Consider the following 7772-nt stretch of genomic DNA (forward strand, 5'->3'; position numbering starts at 1 on the left):
GTGTCCCTGCCTGCTTGGCGCCATGCTTCCCGTCTTCTCTGCCCTTGGTGGTGGAGGGAGGAGGGTGCCTGGGACACGGGTGCCGGTAGGGGGCCCCGGTGGTTGAGGGGAGAGGACAGATTCCCGGGGGGCGGCCGTACCTGTGTACGAGGTGGTGGGGGAGGGCTCTGCCCATTTCGGGGGGGATGTGGGGTTGGTCGTTTGGCGTCGACGGGGACCTCCGGGCGGCGGTCGACTGGCGCACTGGGGGCCCCCATGTGTCACGGGCCTGGCAGGGTCGAGGCCCGCGGGTGGGGATTTGGCGGTGGTGGTCGAAATCGGGGCAGTGTCCCACAGGGCAAGCCTTGCACCTCGCCCGCCTCCCCCTTTCCGGGTACCTAGTGTGGGGCTTCCCTGGTGGCTCAGATGGTAAAGCGTCTGCCTGCAGTGCGGGAGACCTTCCCTGGTGGCTCAGATGGTAAAGCGTCTGCCTGCAGTGCGGGAGACCCAGGTTCGATCCCTGGGTTGGGAAGATCCCCTGGAGAAGGAAATGGCAACTCAGTCCAGTACCCTTGCCTAGAAAATTGCATGGACGGAGGAACCTGGTAGGTTCATGGGTCACTCAGTCGGACACAACTGAGCGACTTCACTTCACAGCTGATAAAAAGCTTGGGTTGTCTCTTAGGGTGGATTTGCTCCTGGATGGATTTCACCTGGCGGCAGTAGGGAGCCCCGCAGACCTCTCCTGGAAGTGGGCGTATGGCCGAAGCACACCTGGCCCATGTCGGGGGTGGAGCGTGCCTCCTCTGAGCTCCTAGGCAGTGGGTCCCAGGTCTCAGGGGTCTCCATTGCAACTGGGAATGCACATTTCGTGGGCTCCTGGATCCCCATCGATCAGCATCCAGTGAGGAGAGCGGCAGGGTACGGACCACAGGTAAGGGAACTGGGACTCGGTGGCGTAGGGTGGAGCAGGGAACCACGTGTTCCGCCCTCTCTGTTGGCATAGTTTCGATGCCCCCAACCTGGAGGTCACAGAAAGACCTCGCCATTGGGGTCAAGGCCTTTACCACTTTACCCCTTCATATAAAACTCGGACTCTTGTGATTTTCCCAAGCAGCCTCGTGCCTGCAGTGAGGTCCCCAGGAAGTCCAAGGGATTTATCCTTCCTGGTGATTTCTTTCACCTGCTGGGCACTCCACAACCCTTACTCTGACTGGCCGGCTGGCCCAGCTCTGCTACCGACAGTTTGCAGTCCAGTGGGCCCTTAATCACCTGCTGGGATGGGAAAGGGAAGGGTCCACGAATTGCACCCTAGAAACTTAGTAGGGTGCATGGATTTAAAAACCTGGTGGCCACCCAGGCAGAAAAGAAAGGAGGAGAACACCTTGCTGCCCTTTCGTGGTGGAATCTGTGGCTGTCCTGCTGAAAGGGGGCCTTTCCATAGGGACCCTGTGCAATAAGTGTGATGTTTTGGAACTGAATAATTAGAACGTGTAAAATTTTTTAATTATGTGGTGCTTTAGTTAAAAAAAAAAAGCTCCAAGTTTTTTTGCAACCTGAGGTGTAAAAATTGGAGGCCTATTTTCCTTCCACTGTGGCATTCTATGAAGAAATTTGCTTTTTTTTTTTTTTAAGAAAAGAGTCAGAAAAGTGAGGGAAACAGAAAATCCAGAGGTGCCCCTATAGTTTGGTGAAGGCCTTAGGAGGTCACTTGTAAATGCTGCTGGCCATCGGGAGGCAGTCTCTTGTGACTGATGGGCACAGAGCTCTGCAGGCTTGTCCTTTGCATGGATGTTCTTGTTTGTGGAAATCCAGCTCAGAGCCATCTCCTGATGTGTAAGAATTTCCCAGACTAGACCCCTAGGCAAATCCCACAGGGCCAGGGGCTCCTTCCTTCATTGTATTTGTCTGTTTGACTGAAAAGCAGCAATGGCATATTTTTCTTTAAATCTGGTCTATCATCCAGGCCTTGGAGTAATATTTCCCATCTCTCAATAGACTTGGGTTCCAGGGATGAATTATAGTTAGTTGTCCATGATTTTGCTAATGAGGAAACAGAGCCAGAGAGGGTGGAGGACTGTCCAAGGGAGAATGGGATATCCTTCCAGGAACCCTGGCGCCTGGGTTTTTAATGAGCTTTCTACCCAGCATTGTCATAAATTGGCAAGTGTTGACATTGAAAATAAACTATTGGTGGAAGTGTAAAAGGTTTTTAAAAGAATGTGCCTACGAGCTGTGCATCTTATGGAGTATTTTCATTGTACTCCCCAACCCTTGGAAAGTGGTGAGCACAGGGCAGATGCTTCATCATTTTTATTGAATAAATTCAATGTCACACAATTTTATCCATAGTGTCAGCAACACTATGAGGTATATTAGAACAGTGGTCATCAGAGTTGGTACTTCACGGATCAGTAAAGAAAGAAAACTTTTTCTTAGGAAGACTGTAACAGAATTGCTAAGTTTTAAGTTTATCTCACAAGGATATTAAAAAAAATTAAACAAATCTCTATGATCATCACCAAGGCTTTTGGAGGTCTGTTGAGGACTCCACACAAGGGAGGGTCTACCTCTTGGGACACCCCTGCTTCAGCATCTCCCTTAGCCAGCAACCTGGGACAGTTGAGTACACTTGCAGTTTCTTCCTTGACCTTGGGAATTTTTTGGAAGACAAGTTTTTGACAAACAGGGGTGGGGGAAGGTTAGGGGGTGTTTCAAGTGCAGTCCAGTTATTGTGCTATTGTGCTATTTCTCTTTCTGTTCCCTGGTGGCTCAGTTGGTAAAGAGTCTGCCTGCAATACAGGAGACCCGGGTTCAATCCCTGGGTCGGGAAGATCTCCTGGAAAAGGAAATGACAGCCCACTCCAGTATTCTTGCCTGAAGAATTCAATGGACTGAGGAGTCTTGTGGACTGGTATTTGTTATCCATTTCTAGATATGTATCCTAAATTTGAACAAAAATGAAAGCATGAAGATGTTTAGCAAAAACTTATGTAAAATAAGGAGACTCAGCAATCCCTCTCCTGAGTATTTACCCAAGAGAAATGAAAAGTTGTGTTTACACAAAACCCATATGTGAATGTTCATGGCATTTGTGTCTATAATTGCTAAAAGCTGGAAACAACCCAAACATCTAGCTGGTGAATAGGTAAATAAACTGTGTGATACACACAGTGGAATACTGTTCAGCAATTAAGGAATGAACTACGGGTACACACATCAACATGGATGGATTTCACATGTATTATTTTAAGTGACAGGGGTCAATCTCAAAAGACTATGAACTGTATGATTCCATTTACAGGACAAGGCAATATTAATGGGCGCAGAAAACAAGTCAGTAGTTGTCAAGGTCTGAGGGTGGAGAGAAGTTGGCTACAAGGGGCAACCTGAGGGCATTTATGGGATGATGGATCTGTTTCACATGTTAATTGTGGTAGTGTATGGGTTTGTTAAATATCATGAAATTGAGCATCCCCTCCCCACCAAATTTTACTGTATGTAAATTTTAAAGGTAGAGAAAATGAAGAGATAGCACAGGTGCCCACAAAAGGGCATACACACTGAGGAATCCAGATCTGAAAGAGACACGTGCACCCCAATGTTCATCGCAGCACTGTTTATAATAGCCAGGACATGGAAGCAACCTAGATGCCCATCAGCAGATGAATGGATAAGGAAGCTGTGGTACACCATGGAATATTACTCAGCCGTTAAAAAGAATTCATTTGAATCAGTTCTAATGAGATGGATGAAACTGGAGCCCATTATACAGAGTGAAGTAAGCCAGAAAGATAAAGAACATTACAGTATACTAACACATATATACGGAATTTAGACAGATGGTGGCGATAACCCTATATGCAAAACAGAAAAAGAGACACAGAAGTACAGAACAGACTTTTGAACTCTGGGGGAGAATGTGAGGGTGGAAAGTTTTGAAAGAACAGCATGTATATATCTATGGTGAAACGGACCACCAGCCCAGGTGGGATGCATGAGTCAGGTGCTCGGGCCTGGTGCACTAGGAGGACCCTGAGGAGTCGGGTGGGGAGGGAGGTGGGAGGGGAGATCGGGATGGGGAATACGTGTAACTATATGGCTGATTCATGTCAATGTATGACAAAACCCACTGAAATGTTGTAAAGTGATTGGCCTCCAACTAATAAAATAATATTAAAAAAAAAAAAAAGGTAATGTCTGTGTATGTGTGTGTGTATTAGTTGCTCAGTCGTGCTGACTCTTTGCAATCCCATGGACTGTAGCCTGCCAGGCTCCTCTGTCCATGGGCTTCTCCAGGCAAGAATACCAGAGTGCATTGCCATTTCCTACTCCAGGGGATCCTCCCCACCCAGGAATCAAACCTGGGTGTCCTGCATTGCAGGCAGATTCTTTACCATCTGAGCCACCAGGGAAGCCTAGTGTCTGTACAACAATGTGAAAATACTTACAGTCTTGCATAGTATACTTAAAATTGGTTAGGATGGTAAATTTTATGTGATATGTATTTTATCACAGTTTAAGAAAATTCAAAGCTGTAAGACAGATATTATATATTTATAATGGATTATTGTGAAGTCATTAAGCAATTTTTTCCAAGAAATTATTAATAAAATGGGAATGTGGTTATAATTTTAGATTAAACTGAATACAAATTTGAGTGGGCTATAAATAAATCTGTAAATAAATCATGGTAGAAACACTGGAAGAGGAAATGGTAAAATATTAAAGGTAAAAGTCTTGATGATGGGATTTTTCAATGATAGATTTTCCTCCTTTATAATTCTTGGCACATTATTAGTTTTCACTTATTCTTTTTGTCAGTTCAGTTCAGTCTTTCAGTCATGTCCAACTCTTTGCCACCCTATGGACTGCAACACACCAGGCTTTCCTGTCCATCAGCAACTCCCAGAGCTTACTCAAACTCATGTCCATCGAGTCAGTGATGTCATCCAACCATCTCATCCTCTGTTGCCCCCTTCTCCTTCCACCTTCAATCTTTCCCAGCATCAAGGTCTTTTCCAGTGAGTCAGTTCTTTGCATCAGGTGGCCAAAGTATTGGAGTTTCAGCTTCAGCATCCGCCCTTCCAATGAATATTTAGGACTGATTTCCTTTAGGATGGACTGGTTGGATTTCCTTGCAGTCCAAGGGACTCTCAAGAGTCTTCTCCCTCACCACAGCTCAAAAGCATCAATTCTTCAGCACTCAGCCTTCTTTATGGTCCAACTCACACATCTGTACATGGCGACTGGAAAAAACATGACTTTAACTAGATGGACCTTTGTTGGAAAAGTGATGTCTCTGCTTTTTAATATGCTGTCTAGGTTGGTCATAGCTTTTCTTCCAAGGAACAAACATCTTTTAATGTCATGGCCACAGTCACCATCTGCAGTGATTTTGGAGCCCCCAAATTAAAGTCTGTCGCTGTTTCCATTGTTTCCCCATCTATTTGCCATGAAGTGATGGGACTGGATGTCATGATCTTAGTTTTCTGAATCAGTTTTAAGCCAAATTTTTCACTCTCTTCTTTCAGTTTCATCAAGAGGCTCTTCAGTTGTTCTTCACTTTCTTCCATAAGGGTGGTGTCATCTGCATATCTGAGGTTATTGATATTTCTCCCTATAAAAAAAAAAACTAGAAAAATAGATATAAGTATTTATCAGTTTTCAGGTCAGGGTGGGAAAAGCATATCTCATTAGTAAAGAAAGCTTAAAAGGAACTGACTACATAAAAATGTAATACTTCTTGACTTCACAAAGCACCAAAAACAAGAATTAAATGGGGGAAATATTTCCAGTACAGATGACAAAGAATTGATAACTTCACTATGAAATGTATGAAATGTAATAGCTTTACCTGTTAAAATGATAAAAGCACAAACTTTGCAAGTACTCTCGAGAGCTGGTTGCCTCTACCTCCCCGAGGGAGGCCAGCTTTCCCCGCCTCCCGCACACTCTGCTCTCAGGCCTGGGAGAAAAGCACTTCGGGGTGGTCCTCTCTCAGGGCCCTTCTCCCTGAGCCTGGGGGCCAGTCAGGGGGCCCACACTCCCAGGCCAAGGCAGAACCACATGCACACGTCTGTTGCTGCCCCGTGCAACTTCAGAGAGCTCCGGTGAGCCAGAGTCTATCAGGGAGCACCTTGGCTCCCCCAGCAGCCCCGCCTGTGTGTGAAGGGGCAGAGCCGACCTAGGGGCACAGTGGGTCTCTTGCTCTCCATGCTGCCCTGAGGCTACTGGGCGAACAAGGACTTGGGCATCTGCCCCCTTGCTCCCACCTTCCCTGTGACAAGGCAGTCCACCCTCAAGGCTTTTGAAGTGTGGACAGCCCCTCCTACACCTCCCCTCCACGTAGACCTCAAATGAGGCCTAGGCCCAGGGGAAATGCGACAGTGGCTATAAGCCTGGGGAGGCGCCCAGTCATGTCTGGACACACTCCCCGCAGCCTGCCCCTTCATGGGGCAGTACCCCTGGAGGCCAGGAAGGCCTGGGCAAGGCTGGCCAAGGGCAGGGGCCATGCTGGGTTCTGCCTATGGCCTGTGGGGCCTCTGAGCAGAGTTGACCTAGGGGCACAGTGGGCCTCTTCCTCTCTCTGCTGCCCTGAGGCTGCTGGGCCAAAGAGGTCTTGGGCATCCACCCACTTGCTTACCCTTCCCTCTGACCAGGGCCTCTGCCCTCTAGGCCTTTGCAGTGTGGAGACAGCCCCTGCCAGCACCTCCCCTCTGAGTAGGCCTCAAATGAGGCCTAGCCCCATGGTGCCGGGAGCCAGCACACAAGATCCCATCCATGACAAGGTCATGAGGCGAAGGCCTAACAGGCAAGGCAGATCAGGTTTTCAGGAATTCCAAAAAGCTGCCCCCCGGTTCTCACCTTAAAGATGATATCTGTCTTTCTGATGCTTGCTTCAATAGACTGCTCCCTAATTTCTGTGACACAGGCAGCAGGCCTTCCCTGATCTCTTTCCAAATAACAGTCAATTTAGAACTTTAATCAATAGGTTTCCCAAGTGGTGGTATTTTATGAGATTATCCAGGGTGAAAGGAGTGTTTTCATTTAAACTCCTTCACTGTATTTTAGTCTGTTTGGCAAATGCGTTTATGCCCTTGGTACTAATGTACATGACTGCTCACAACACCTTAATCATGAACAGCATAAAGAACCTGATCACACAAAAGGCCCTAATAGACACAGAGCCCTTTGGGTGTGAGGAAGCCCTATTAGAGAACATAAAACTATTATTCTAAAAGTGGTTATAGTTAAAGATTTAGAAAAATAATAGTTTAAACCTGTTAATTTTAACCAGGAATGCTAAACAGGGGCTGCCTCACCGGAGCTGCAGAGTCTTTGTGTGATAAACCTTTTAGATAAATTTAAATGATAACTTCTGCAAAAGGACTGACCTTTGTGTTCATTAAAGAATAGATTCTTTGCATTCACCTAGGTCACAAAATGTCAATAGGCCCCAAGGCCAGAAGATAAGGCTCTCACAAAGAAGTTACAGAAAGCACCCTGGTTTCATGAAGGATAAGCTGATGAAATATTAAACTATCTTCCCTTTAAAAATGTACTAACATAGAATATAAAAGCTACGGTAAAAAAATAAAGATTTGCCAGACTCTACTACACCCCTCCAGCCTGATCTCTCTCTCCTTTTCTCGCCGATGCCGTTCACCTGAGGGTACCCCTGGATCCTGCTGAGGCTGGACCCCAGCACCAGGGGAAAGGCGCCCAGGGGATGACCCTGGGGAGGCACCCGGGCATGACTGGACTCACTCCCCACAGCCTGCCGCTTCATG

General features: G+C 46.8%; 1 non-coding gene across 1 annotated transcript; it reads left to right on the forward strand.

The window, feature by feature from the left end:
* The first annotated feature begins 439 nt into the window (after nt 1-439).
* On the forward strand, nt 440-511 carry TRNAC-GCA (transfer RNA cysteine (anticodon GCA)). The gene has a single exon. It is a non-coding gene; the product is annotated as a tRNA-Cys (tRNA).
* Nucleotides 512-7772: the final 7261 nt, after the last annotated feature.

This window comes from Muntiacus reevesi, unplaced genomic scaffold, assembly GCF_963930625.1.
Source record: "Muntiacus reevesi unplaced genomic scaffold, mMunRee1.1 SCAFFOLD_109, whole genome shotgun sequence".
Classification (NCBI taxonomy): Eukaryota; Metazoa; Chordata; class Mammalia; order Artiodactyla; family Cervidae; genus Muntiacus; species Muntiacus reevesi.